Consider the following 16,567-nt stretch of genomic DNA (forward strand, 5'->3'; position numbering starts at 1 on the left):
AAATATGACAACGACTCTTTACTGATTTTTTCTAATGCCATCCCTTTCTAGAGGAAGTCACTAAAGAGGAAAATATAAGTCTACATAGATTGTGGTAACCTATTGGAAACACCCCTGCCAGACAATCTGTTGGATGGGAAGTTTGAGACCCGTTCAAGCTTGATAGCTTCTAGTGGTGTCTGCAACCTCACCACCTAAGTGAGCTTGCAAGCTAGATATGGGTAGTTTAGAGGAAACCTATAGATCTATCTGTTGAGTCATCAGTAGCCATTGCCTGGCCCTCCCTAGTCATAACTTGTTAGACTAGCTGATCATAAGTATATATGGTCAGTTTCTAGGGCATTGTCCTGTCCCCTGCCTCTGCCATTCGTAAACGCCCTTTAAATCTTAAGTGGAAGCGCATTATAACTTTTGTTAGCGCTCGTCTATTGTTCTTTCTAATTCCCGTAGTTGAATTGATGGCACAGAAAATCCTCTTTCCTATTTCATGTACCATATTCTTTAACTCGCTCTTTTACTGAAAAATTAATTCCTTTCTATATTATATACCTTATTATGAAAAGACTTCATCTCTGTTCCTGAATCTCTTCAGATAATCCGATGGAAGAGAGCATCAACAAAGGTACATCCGCTGGTGTTTATTTAGTCTCTCCAGCTTGAGATCCTCAGTCGCCCACCTGAGTTTGACCTTTCCAGAGGTCACGTAGGTTTATAGGCAATGGGTCTATCTTAGATATATTTTTAAGATGTCACGTTTCCTTATTTTGGTTATATAATAAACAATCATGAATACCATATAAAATCAAGGTTGAATTATTGCAATACAGAGCTATTAGCTTTAGAGAACCAGTCCTTTATATAATGCCTGCAATTGATGATCTCCGTCATTTTTCAAAATGTACTCTAAATGAATGGATATGTAATCCTATATTTCGATTTTTAAATGAAAAGTTGACGGTCAACTGAATACGAATCCGAAAGATTCTTAAATATTGAAACAAACATAAAAAATTACTAAATATTCTGACAAAAATCAAACTAAATTTAATTTGTCTTTTCATTTTTTTTTCTTTTTTTTGGGGGGGGGGGGTGCACATTATGAAACCCATTTCTCATACTAAGTAATATGATACCAAAAGCTTTCATGCCAGGTTCCTCGAGCTGTAACCTACTTCAAATAATTTTTTTTTTTTTGTTCCACACTTTTATTTATTTTTTCCTTATTCTTTTAGTGATTCGCAAATCAATTGTCCAGAAGGATGAAGCTCCAATAATAAAACTTATCAATTCCGTTTTCATTTGAAATAAAAAGTATTTACGTTATTCAACTTATACTATGCTAGAGTAATGCCAATCTTATGACATTGTAAGAGAAGGGTCGTTTTCATACCTAGTGAAGCTGCTTTATATAGTTACGTAGTTATAGAGAAGAAAATGAGAGAAAATAGTGTCTCTACATATTCTTGTACACTTGTGCTCCCTACGCAATAAGTAAATGCAGTACGTAAGTTGATAGAACAGTAAGAACACACACACACACACACACACACACACACACACACATATATATATATATATATATATATATATATATATATATATATGTATACATATATACAAAGATATATATGAATACATATATATATATATATATATATATATATATATATATATATACACATTTATATATGTGTGTGTGTGTGTGTGTGTGTGTATTTATGGATGTATGATTTATACGTATATATTTATATGTAGTTGTTTGTATGCATGCATGTATATATGTGTAGATATATATATATATATATATATATATATATATATATAAATATATGTGTGTGTGTATCTACAGTATATATACATATATACACACACACACACATATATATATATATATATATATATATATATATATACATACATGCATAGATATATGTGTGTGTGCATGTATATATTTAAGCGCAAAGTAGATGATGAATGGAGAAGTATTGATTTTAAAGCTCAAGATAGAGACGACAAGCGAAATCTAACCGATTCCCTTTGCGGCAATGGCCGTAGATGATGATTATGATGATGTACTTATATGCAGTATATATGTGTATATATATACATATATATGTATATATATATATATATATATATATATATATATATATATATATATATATATATATATATATATATATGTAAGACATTCTTAAGACGATTAACTTTGGAGAGAGATCAACCTAGAGTTACGATGGTTTTCATGACCTCTAATCATCCACTCCAATGGAACTTCTCGCACAGTTAAACATCTGTGAAAGGTCACCCTTCGAATCTATCGACCAGATTTTAAAATTCTGTTTATTAGTAAAAATTATGTTTATGGACTGTCAACTATTAGGGAATAAGAATTAAATAGGAATCACATTTGAGAATGGTTGAGATGGTATATACATGTGATCCGATTCTCTCCATTTCCTATTGAATTTTATTATTTCAAGAAATTCTCGAACTGCATGAGTGAAATATATCAAAATATATATAAAAAAAATTTATCAAAAGTTCGTATAGTTATCCAGATCTAAGACATCAGCAGAAAGATTTATGAACGACATGGAAAAAATAGCGAGATTGAATGCTGCAAAAGTAGATTCAAAATAATTAGAGATAAAAAAAAATATAAATTCGAAAAGTATATATTAATTGCAATAATAAAGAAGGAAATATAAAAAGGCAGAAACAGTAGTAAGAAGTTTTAACGTGACCGCTCCCAGATATAATACAACGGCTAATTTCGCAACATTCAAACATTCAAATGAGCAAAAACAAGATCGTTGCCAAACGAAATGCCACACATTAACGAGGTCAATGTAGACTTTCAACATCTAAGGATGTCTTTAGCAGGCGTTTACAGTCTGAGGTTCGCACTGTACCAGAAAATTAAGAACATTTAAAAAAAAAATGCTTGGACACTGAATGGTCATCAATGCAGACCGGAAGCAGATGTTTATGGGGGTGGGGGGTGAGGGAGGTGGGTAGGAGGAGCAACAATTCCCTGCTGAAGATGAGCCCAGCAGGAAGCAGTAAGCCTGTGCAATAGATCAGTCGTTTGGGGCGAGAGGGTTTTTTTTCTTTTTGTCGCCACTCACTCCTACCGAATCTTGATGGGTTTCCCAGCACCTCGAATGCTCTCTCTCTCTCTCTCTCTCTCTCTCTCTCTCTCTCTCTCTCTCTCTCTCTCTCTCTCTCTCTCTCTCTCGTGCAGTTTGCAGCTTGGCTAATATATTAACCACCTCCACTAATGGCATTCTTTGTTGGAGCTGTTTCTTTTACGCCTTCTTGATTAAGTTTAACAACTTGCGTGAGGCCTTCTACCTCCCTACTTATATTACCACTCTTTAAATTTGCATTATCTATAATTGCATGAATTTAAATTAAATTATTCCATTACTTATATATGAGGTTAGTAAGGGTACCTACTACGCTCAGTATATCACGTCATCGCAGAAGAATACTTCATAACTTAACTTCGGACAAGAGCTTGTTGGAAAATGTTCAGAACTCTATAGTGAAAGCATTATAACGAATGATCTCTCCAAGTCGCAGCCGTTTTTATATTTTCTATATTTTCGTAATAACATTTTTGAAATCAGAAACCATAGAATCCGTCTGGAAAATATCATCGTATACGAAATAATAAGAACTTCCCGTGGTAAGAAGTCGAGTAATCACAAAAGGTAACTTAAATCCTATTTAGATTAATCATCTCTTCTAATGTTTCCATTTTTGTTTTAGATGACGTTAAAGCATACCAATTATGAATCAAAATTAGGTAAAGAACACAATACGATGTAACACGATGTCATCATTATCTTGAAGCTCTTGCTGAACAGGAATCAAGGAAGTAGAGCAAAATAATCTAATAATTAGTCACGTGAATTAATGAGCAAAAGGAAATTTCTTAATTTCTTTTTTCACTGCCTGATTTTTTTTAGAAATTAAAAATAAGTGGAACTAATATTCTGTTATCGTTTTATATACATTGAAAGAATAAAGAAGCATAACTAGAGGGAAAAAAAATTATGAAAATATTACTTATAAAACAACAATCAGATACAACGTATCTTCGGATCTCTCTCTCTCTCTCTCTCTCTCTCTCTCTCTCTCTCTCTCTCTCTCTCTCTCTCTCTCTCTCTCTCTCTCTCTTTACAATTTTATTTATTCTCTCTTCCATATATCATGGAAGAGAGGAATATGAAGCAAAGCTTTTTAAATTAATGAAGTAATGTGTATATATACACTTATAATTACATATCAAATATATGAATACATATAAATGGCCTTGGTTAGATTTCGCCAGTCGTGTCTATCTTGAGCTTTTAAATCAATACTTCTCCATTCATCATTTCCTACTTCAGGCTTCATAGTTCTCAGCCATGTAGGCCTGAGTCATCCAACTCTACTATTGCCTTGTGGAGCCCAGTTGAAAGTTTGGTGAACTAAACTCTCTTAGGGAGTTCGAAGAGCATGCTCAAACCATCTCCATCTACCCCTCAGCATGATCTCATCCACATATGGCACTCGAGTAATCTCTCTTACAGTTTCATTTCTAGTTCTTTCCTACCATCTAATTCCCGATATTCTTCTGAGTGCTTTGTTCTCAAATCTGCTAAATTTGTTGGATATTGTTTCATTGTCATACCACGACTCATGTACATACGGTAACACAGATCTCACGAAACTGATATATAGCCTGATTTTTATATGTAATTTCAGGCGATTTGATTTCCAAATTTTACTTATACTAGCCATTGTCTGATTGGTTTTTTTCAATCTTTCATTAAACTCAATTTATAAAGATCCTGAATTAATTATCATAGTTCCTAAATATTTAAGTGATTTGATCTCATTAATCCTTTCTCCTTCCCATAATATTTCATCTTCCATTGCATATTCCGTTCTCGTCATCTCTGTCTTTCTTCTAATCCAATAACAAGATTGATTGATGAACAAAAAATTATAAAGTGTGCCTCTTATTCATTTGTAACTTCGCCAATTCCCTCAACACCCATCACATTCTCTATATTTCAATTATTCCTTTCAATTCTGGCTTTGAATTCACCGATCACAATCTTCATACCGCTCTCTGGTGTCTCACCTATTAGACTCTGCAGTTCTTCATGGTATTCATCTTTCTTTCCTTCAGGGGAATCATTTGTTAGTCCATAGCAAACTATAATACTCATATTGTACTGCTTTGTTCTAAACTGTGCAAGTAACAATCTACTATTTACAGCTCTCCATTCCATTAATGCCTTTTCTGCTCTTACTGTCATCATCATTCCTACCCTTCTCTTCCAACTCCATCTGTTCTTCCTGAGTAGATATATACAGTATATTGCCTTGGTCTAATATTTCTCTATCAATCCCCTTATAATGCGTTTCAGTTAGGGCCAAGATATCCAAACTATAACTCATAAATTCATTCCTTACTTGCTAGGCCTTCCCAATCTAATTCATGGCTCTAACATTCCAATTACCAATTTTCAATTTTTCTTTATATTTATAAACCGGGAGTTTCTTAGCACACCGCTACGCCCGAGACTGGAAGTCATTCTGTCATCTTCTCTTTTCATAGACTGACTAAACCTCTGTCTAGATGCGTCAGAGGATAGCCAGTTCCTTGTGATGCGCAGTGCCTGTCTAACTAAGGCAAGTAACCCTTGCCGGTCCATACTAAATCTAGTAAGATCACCCGCCAGGCATTAGGTGTAAAAGCCGAAAAGACATCTCGTCTACCACCTTAAACCCAATCCGTCACCCTGCCATCAATGACTTCATAGAAATTTCCTCCATCCAAACTTTTCGTTACTCCACCAAGTTGCTCATCCACTATATAACCGTTGGCAACCATGAATTGCTAAGATACATTGCCTAGCACACACGCACACACACACACACACATATATATATATATATATATATATATATATATATATATATATATATATATATATATATATGTATATATATATATATATATATATATATATATATATATATATATGTATATATATGTACATATATACATGTATATATATATATACATATATATATACATATGTGTATATATACATAGACTTTTACATATATATATATATATATATATATATATATATATATATATATATATATATATATCAAGTTAAACATTTAATCGTGAAACAATAAAAGAATTTTTCCTAAGTCACGCTCGAGTATTTTGTTAATATTCACTCTGAAAAAATAAAACTCCTCAAAACAGAACTTTCCCAATTTAGTAATGATAATAATTATAGCAATAATCATACAATTATAGTTATGATTATAATTCAAATACACAAAAGTATTACATTAACAACAATAACATGTTTTCATCAGTAATAAAAAAAAAAAGAAGATGAAAAATGTGGCTAAAGGTCAGCGGACGGCATAAACATAAAAATCTTGTGCTAGATTCTGTGTAATTTGACTTATGATCTCTTCAAATTACATAGTTTTTTCGTCTTGAACAGGAATGTGGCCTTACAGTTATTTGAATAGTGACTAAGTGTATGCAGTATGTATATATATATATATATATATATATATATATATATATATATATATATATATACATATACATATATATACATATATATATATATATATATATATATATATATATGTCTGTGTATATATATATATATAATTATATATATAATTATGTATATATGCATATATATATATATATATATATATATATATATATGTATATATATACTATTTCAATATAAATATATTTATATATATGTGTATATATATAAACATATAAATATATATCTATATATATGTATATATATATTTATATATATATATATATATATATATGTGTGTGTGTGTGTGCATATATATATATATATATATATATATATATATATATATATAAATATATGTGTGTGTGTGTGTGCGTGTGTATGTGGGATTCTATACAAAAATAGGCTGAAAGAAAGACTGACAGACAGACAGCGATAAATTGGGGATGACAAATAGACGGAAAGACGGACAGACAACAAATATTGGTGCAAAGCAATGCAAGAAAACAAATAAGTCAGAAGAACCGGGAAGACTAAGAGAAAGAGTTCTTGAAGGTTCCAATGAGAGGTGGAGGAAGAGGGGGCGTTGGAGAAAGACAGCTGTGCCCTGTTGTTTTGGAGGCTTTAATGCATCCTGTCTCTCTCTCTCTCTCTCTCTCTCTCTCTCTCTCTCTCTCTCTCTCTCTCTCTCTCTCTCTCTCTCTGTTTTCATTTTATGCATTAACCCTAAGCGTGTCTGCTATTATAGTTCATTTGAAAGACTTGCTCGCACAAGTGGTCAACTTTTGTGTTCCTTTATGGTGGTGCTGTATGCAGATTAGAATCTCTGAATTATACATTGCTATTCTTTCTATTCTATATATATATATATATATATATATATATATATATATATATATATATATATATATATATGTATATATACATATATATATATATATATATATATATATATATATATATATATATATATATATATATATATATATATATACTGTATATATATATACTTTTTTTCTTATGTGATACTGACTTTCAGTTAATCTTTAGATACTGCCTTACGACTACGGTTTTTTATTACTTAGTAACTTATTAGATTATTTCAGTAAAAAAATTTAGAGGCCTCATGAATCCACTAATGCAAAATTTGATTGCATAAATCTAACTGTTTCAAATTAGATATGAAAAGTGTTTTGCAATTAATTAAATGTTTCAATTTCATTTGTTTTGGCTTTTACATTGTTCTCATTATGGAACTATTTAGATATGATAAATTCTTTGAAGCCTTTAAATCTTCACAGTAACCCCTCTCTCTCTCTCTCTCTCTCTCTCTCTCTCTCTCTCTCTCTCTCTCTCTCTCTCTCTCTCTTTCTAAAAGGCCTAAGACCTCGTTTGATAGGAAAGATGAGAAGTAAGATTTTGTTATCTATAGACAAATTGGCCAGGCGTGGTGATATGGCTTTAAAGGGGATCTCCTATATATAACTAAACCTTCTACACTAAATTGATTAGTTGAAGAAAGATTATAACGTAAACCAAAGCAATTGTCTTATAAAACAAAAAGGAAAAGTTACACAATAGTAAAGATCAAACGTAACCCATAACATTCAATGATATTTTTTGTTGTCTAAAATCTGGTATGACTGAGAAACCACCAAAGACAAAAACCTAATATTTATCAAGGTCAAAAAGTCTTCACTTGTAACTCTCGTTGATCTTATCTATAAAGAAACTATTAATTTTGTGAATTTACATTTCTGGATTGCACCTACGTCTTTGACCAGTTTCAACTACTTTATGAAGTGTTATTCTGTCACATTAATGTCTGTACACATATTTCATATTTAGTAAGACACAGTACATAGAATCAATATTTACTAAATCCCCTTATTAGAACTTATCGAACACTCAATGAAGAACAGCAATAACAAATGGGTATAGATCGCGAACAGAACGAACCGCTAAATGTTGTTGAATTGAAAGAGTGTGGAATATCATTTCTTTTTAAAATATAACTCACACTTTGGCAGCATGTTTTCATCTGTTATGATTAAATAAGGAAATACTATGCGGTAATAGTAATATTGTTAATGGCTATTCAATATTGGCCCTCTTCTGGGTAATACCATATAGGATACTGAAGGATTCACCTGCAAGGATTCTCCATGGCATGAAGTAATATAGAACTGAAAGTCAAGAAAAACACCAAATATTTATTGAAAAAAATCACATAAATCCCTAAAGACTGATTAGGAGTATTACTCTTAGAAATTAATTCATCTAACTTGCTAAAACAAATTGTATTTTGGCAAAAGTTGACTCGAGCGGCCGACCCTGCAATGCATTGGGATTAGTAAGTTAAAAAAAAAAGGCATGAAATGTTCATTTGGCTCACCGCAGGTTTTAATTTTTCTCTTTATATTGAGTTTTCTTTCACATAAACTCTATAATCTGGGCCAAATGATATGGTTTTCGATACCTGTATATATATATATATATATATATATATATATATATATATATATATATATATATATATATATATATGTGTGTGTGTGTGTGTGTGTGTGTGTGTGTATGTGTGTGTGTCTGTAAATATGTGTTTGTATAACAGATAAGAAAAAAGGTAATAAGTCATTCAAGATACCGTTCTGGTAGCTTAAATGACTTAGATAATCAAGATAAAAGAATGAAGGTAGTTTTACTATGCCATTATTTTTTCGAGTTGTGCTGCCTCTCTTCTACATCAGTAAGCCAACAAAAATCTTGAATGATTCGTATAGAAGATAAAATTCTAGTCGACCGTATTGTAAACCATACTTTATGAGGTAGGCGCTAGTGTTATCAATAAGTAGTAAATATCTCACGAGTTGTGAAGCTGTGCTCTGCATGTTAACTATATGCTAGTAGTTATAATCGTATTTTTGGTGTGATATAATTTTAAAACATTATTAATTTCTAATCCATTTTAAAACCAAAATCTTAAGAACAATTGCTGTTTTTTTTTAAGCACAGCCAGCGTAACAAAGGTTATTGAATTCTTCAGAGCAACTGTTTCCCCGATTTCTGCTCAGATTAGGAATGACACGCACGTAGAGGGCTCGTCAAAAAAGGGCTACAATGGTCAGTCTTTGATTTAATTTTTTATGTGATTTAAAAAAGTTTAATTTCCAGCTAACTTCGCAGAGAGTTTGTTTGGAAATTCTTCCAAAAGTGTGTTTGCTTGAAATATATACATTCCGTGTGTACGTTTGTATGTGAGAGAGAGAGAGAGAGAGAGAGAGAGAGAGAGAGAGAGAGAGAGAGAGAGAGAGGGATATGCCTATCAAATGGTATCCCACCGTGGAAAAGGGATTGATTGCCTTGACGAGGCAACATCAAATCCATTACATTTGCCTTCCTGTTATTGTTTTTCAATATCACAGGAAATTGAAAATATATTTTAAAAACGCAAGGCCAAAGGATATTGACCGTATCAACCTACATCCACATCCACGTGCAAAAAAGTGAACATACAGTGATGTGTCGGTGATATTCTATGAAGGCTTCGCAAGAAGGGGAGTTTCTTGACTAGGAGAGTACAGCAGTGTCAAAAGTGAAGTGAATGTGGGTGCCAGAGGGAGTGGCGGGCAACAAAACAAAATGCACATGGTCCCAACACCCCCAGCCTCTCCCCAACATCCTTTCCATACTGAACTCTTCTGTGAGGACAAGGACGGCATTTGTGCTTGAAGGATCCATACATGTGCATGTAAAGACGAGCCCTGTATGCATCTGTATGTGCATGTGTATGTGCGTTTCAATGCGCGCATGTCTGCAAGTTACTTATCTTATTTTGAGAATGGAAAGAATGAAATTGACAAAATAATGTTGACAGCAATCACGCAAACACACGTCCACATCATCACCAACAGTTGTGGGAATAGGCGTGAAAATACAGCTACCTCACTTCGTTTGGGGATCACGAAAATATGGTGTTTATCCTTATCACGCAAATGGTTCCTTTCAACGAAGAAAGTTGTATCCATTAATGATCAGAGGACATGCAAATGCTCAAGTGTGATGACAAAACCATTTGAAAACGGTTTATTAGTCATAGGTGTAAGGAGAGAAAAGGGGGGGGGGAGGGGAGGGCCTACAGGAGTTGGATACATGTGAGAAAGCTATTAAGATAAAAAGTTCCATAATATTTCAGGCAAATGACGTAGTTATCATAAGGGCGTTTGGTGCACTGATGATGTGTATTTTGAGTTGGTATAAGAGATGGTTAATGTGGTAGCTTTCTACACTAGCAGATCATCTGTTGCACAGTAAGTTAACTATTAAAGTAACAGTTGCATTAGGTTTATTTTTATGGTGCCACCTGCTATTAGAATAAATAGAGTGATATCATACATATATGTATAAATTTATATGCATATACTGTGGTATGTATATACATACATGCATACATGTATACATACATACATACATACATGCTACTTTGTTTCTCTAAAATAAGTGTTTTTGCAGCTACTGTATGTATTTTCACCAAAATTATTGCAGGAGCATTTGTGCTTTTAGCAACCTACTTTCCAAATTAGTGGGATAGATTGGCTAGAATCTGGAAGCTGTTCCAAATAGGAAGAGGCAGAAATATAAAATAAACTACTTAAAAATAGAATTAAACAATTAGTCTGTGAAATTCCTTTGAAGTTCCTTCAATTTTGCCATATATATATATATATATATATATATATATATATATATATATATATATATACATATATATATATATATATATATATATATATATATATATATATGTGTGTGTGTATATATATATATATATATATATATATATATATATACATATATATATATATATATATATATATATATATATATATATATATATATATATAAACAGAGAGAAAGAGATAGGGAAGGTATTCTGTGATAACGTCATAAACGAATTCAAACCTCTAGAAGATTTAGAACGACTAAAAAGACAAGACTTAGGATTAATGACATATTTAGTCATATCAGTGGGTGGTATAGTCAAGTAAAATCTTAATGTTGATGGTAATCAGAACTCTACTTAAGAAATATAAAGAATGCGTAGTAAGCTAATTGATCTAATATTAAAGATTAACAACGAGATCTGAGTGATGAGGTATAACAGAACCTATGGTATATTCAAGTAAGGGTTCAATTAGTTTGCTGATAAAAAAAAGATTAATAATTCTCAATATTTGTTTAATACAAAATTAAAATTACCCCATGATGTACAGCTCTCCGAATATTATCAAAGCTTGTCTTGATAGGCCCTATGTTGTAAATGAAGAAGAGATCAGTGATATATGCTTCCCAGAATTTGCTACTGGATGGAGAAGTATTGTCAATGCAGGGCTAGGGACAGCTCTGTGAGAGTCGAGCTTGACTCCTTAGGCCGGTAAATTTACTCCTATTAATAGATAAATAACGCAGGCCTTAGGCCTAACAACAATCATAAATTGAGTTTTGTTAAGGATCGTCACTCTACATACTATGTACCATGTACTAGTATGAGAATTAAAAACCTTAGGCATATGCACAGGGGATGTGGTTGAAATAACCTTTATTTCAACCACATCCCCTGATGTGATATGTGCAAGAGCAACCAACTTGACCACATGTCATATGTAAATAATATGAATTATAGTGGGCCAAGAACGCTATTCTAAGGAACACCAGATATTGCAAACCCTGCTATGGTAGAAAAAAAAATGTTATTGATACTACACTACGAGTTCCTTTTCCGAAACTCATCTAAATTTAAAACACACGGTCTCGTCATTGAGATAGTTAAAAGCATACATACAAACACACACACACACACACACACACACACATATATATATATATATATATATATATATATATATATATATATATATATATACAAATCTATATATACATATATATACATATATATATATATATGTATATTTACATATATGTTCACAGTACGTAAAAACCTATCACCCACTAGTCCACACAGCTACGTCATCTCTAAAGCCTAACTAAAAGACCATTTAGGCTTTATCCTATTGACGCTGAGCTCATAACAGCCTGCACATACGCACACACGCACTTACACACATATATATACTGTGATTTTGCAGCCACTGCCGGTTTGGGGAAGTGGTTTAGGTTATATATATATATATATATATATATATATATATATATATATATATATATATATATATTTATATATATATATGTGTGTGTGTGTATATATATGTATATATACAGTATATATATATATATATATATATATATATATATATATATATATATATATATGTGTGTGTGTGTGTGTGTGTGTGTATATATATGTATATATACAGTATATATATATATATATATATATATATATATATATATATATATATATATATATATATATATATATATATATATATACTGTATATATGAAATCAATATCCAATAACATATTAGGAATCTTTGACAAACTAAAAGAAATACAAAGGCACTTTGACTTAGAGTAAACAATATATAAAGCCGAGAACAAGAAAGCCAACTGGGTTGGGCGGGAGGTGAGGTCACAAAGATTACCATTTGCCTTGACACCAGCTGTCCAAGAGTCTCTTCATCTTTCAGTCTCGTTATTCCACTTGACCCAGTTGTTAGCCCGAGGATGAAAGCAAGGTTTATGATTCTATATTCAGCATTAGGTCCTCTTCTATCATGCTCTGGATGGATTTATGGGCGCCTTTATTGCGGGACGCCCCATTAGCCGTTTTTCTCATCGTTGGTTAAAACTTATTGAATATCCTCAATTAAAACTATGCTGAGTGTGTATAACTTTCGCATTCTTATTTTTACTTTTGTTTATGATATTTCCTTGAATGTTTTAAACAAAGCTTCATTTTGATTTTGAGACTAAATTCAGAATTATATTGCCTCTTAACTATAGTGAGATACAGCCTTTATGTAATAGAAATTCTCAAATACTTATCATTGGCATAAGAGTCGGTTTTATTAGTATCTACAGTTATTCAGATAACTGATCCCAATGCTAAGTGTTCAGAATATCATATTCCCTTTAATGAAATCGTTTAAAAACAGCGTCCAAATAAATTGATATGTATTAATATATATATATACATATATATATATATATATATATATATATATATATATATATATATATATATATATATATATATATATATATATATATGTATATATATATAGCAAACTACTTTATAAACACGTTTTAATCCAACACGGTAAAAAACCAGATTTGGAATGCGTGATCCCTGTAACTCTTCTTTAAGGAAATGGACATGGAATTTGGTATAAACTTGTGTTTCCAAACGTAGCAAAGGAGGAAGACTTATACTTGCATGGATACTTAAAATAGGAAACGAAAGTTGTAAACTTTCATTGAAAACCCTATACTTCTTAGATTGAGAATTATTTCTCACGGTTTAGGGTACACTAAGAAACTCTACAATAGTTTCTCTAAGATGAATATATAAATACATTTCTCGGCTATAATGTATTAAAGCAACTATAAATACAACAATAACTTGATCAGTTAGCCTACATGTTATGGATCATTTTGATGAATTCACTTTATCATTTTATAAATATAAATTTATTTGAATATTCCAGTGACAAAGCAATTGGATATTGAAATATAAGAATACATTAGTATTCAGGATGGAGAGAGAGAGAGAGAGAGAGAGAGAGAGAGAGAGAGAGAGAGAGAGAGACGTAGTTCATTTAACGCAGATCTTCATTCGAGAGTTTGGATTAGGAACGAATTAAAAGGAGAAAAGAAGATTCTTCTCACAAAACACCAACAACAGACTTAAAAACAGAAAAAGAAAAACTTATCTGAAGCTTATTGTTTCTTAATGATAGTTATTCGCTTTGAGACTGGAGGCGACCTAAAGGACGAGAGGAGACTTTATTACGTGATAACAGCTGACTCTATAAAGACTTCATTATTCGCCAAGACAAAGACGCTTTATAACGTTCACATGTTGCTGATTGGGAAGGACACGACGCACAAAGCATATTAAATCACAGTCGTTGATAGAATTACAATAAATTCGTTATATACACAAAATTACACACACACACACACACACACACACACATATATATATATATATATATATATATATATATATATATATATATATATGTATATATATACACACCTCTGGTGTACAAACTCACGTACACACACACACACATATATATATATATATATATATATATATATATATATATATATATATATATATATATATATATATATATATATATATGTATATGTATATATATATATATATATATATATATATATATCCATATATATATAATCATCATCTGTCGTTACTAATCCACTGCATAACAAAGGCCTCAGACATGCCCTTCCACTCCTGTCTGATTATGGTTTTTCTAGGCCAGTCTATAGCCGCACATTTTCTTAGTTCGTCAATCTATCGTCTTCTCTTCTTCCCCCGCTTCTTTTGCAATCTCTAAGAACTCATTCTGCTATTCTGTCTCTGAGTGTTATTCCCATCATTATTCTTTATATATATGTATATATATATATATATATATATATATATATATCTATATACATATGTGTGTGAGAGTGTGTACATGTGTGCACGCGCACACGCATGTGTGTGAGAGTGTGTACATGTGTGCACGCGCGCACGCATGTGTGTGTGCGTGTATATAATAAACCACGAAGAAAAAAAAGAATATATTTAGTGTATCCTGTATAGTTTTGTTACTAACATCATCAAGAGGACTTTTGATGATGTCATAGAGACGAAACTACAGTAATTATGATTCACTTGGTACATATATATATATATATATATATATATATATATATATATATATATATATATATATATATATGTGTGTGTGTGTGTGTACATATATATATGTGTGTGTACTAAATTAATGCGTCTTAAAGATTCAAATAACAAACTAATATAACTAAAATAAACCAAGCGCCTGCGCGACATCTTATATCTCGGTCTCCAATGGGAAGGAACGTCGAGACAGCAGCCTTGATCCCCGAGCATTAGATATGAAGAAAGAGGACGTGTCTTGATACAGGCGTTGATGTTATGGCTTTCTTCTCTTCTTTATTTGAACTAGTTTGACATCAACGTGTTGACGGCTTTCACCGACGGAGCCTGATTAACATGTCTGGGTCATAGATTGACCGAGGCTGTCACCCACAATGCACGATCCCAGGGTGAGCTGCCCTGAAGCGTTTTTCCATTCCGAAGGTTACCAGAAACGACCCAGAAGGGCCACGGAACTCCTTAGTGAATTGGATACAGCTGGGGCCAGCTGTCTAGTCTAACTCTATGCTAATCTTCTGAGATGAAATTTGAAGATTATATTTCGAAATACAAAACCAAACCAAAGAAAAGACGAATACGTTGACATTCTCGAGGTCTGACCTGCAACTAGATGCAGTATCCATTTGCTTGAAGCCTCTTCTATCTTATACCTCGAAAGAATTGGGAAATTTTTAAAATGCTAATGCTATGATTTTTCAGATTTAAATCTAATTGAATCGATTCCACTAACTCCTTTAGTATTTCAACTCTTCCTTATTGCTTACCGAGATAAAGTTCTCTCTCTCTCTCTCTCTCTCTCTCTCTCTCTCTCTCTCTCTCTCTCTCTCTCTCTCTCTCTCTCTGGATGTTTTTTATGTTAGTGCCTGCACACACTACTGGTCAGAAACGTTGACAGTAATCAATGTTAATATACTAGGGGAAAATCCTTGAAAAATAGCAGGTTTCTCACTCACCCCAGATACAAGAGGCCAGGTCAAATTCCCCAGATGCTCTGTTGTTATTGAGAATCAAGTGAGCAGGAACCATTATACTTCAGAAGCCGGAATTAGATTATACTCATATGAGAAGGTATTT

The 16,567-nt window shown here is 32.1% G+C and overlaps 1 protein-coding gene across 4 annotated transcripts in view; it reads right to left on the bottom strand.

The window, feature by feature from the left end:
* The window catches only part of LOC137655773 (collagen alpha-1(XI) chain-like), a 50,663-nt gene that overhangs the window by 19,292 nt on the left and 14,804 nt on the right, over window positions 1–16,567 (bottom strand). The window lies entirely within an intron of this gene.

Source organism: Palaemon carinicauda, chromosome 16, assembly GCF_036898095.1.
Source record: "Palaemon carinicauda isolate YSFRI2023 chromosome 16, ASM3689809v2, whole genome shotgun sequence".
In the NCBI taxonomy this organism is placed as follows: domain Eukaryota; kingdom Metazoa; phylum Arthropoda; class Malacostraca; order Decapoda; family Palaemonidae; genus Palaemon; species Palaemon carinicauda.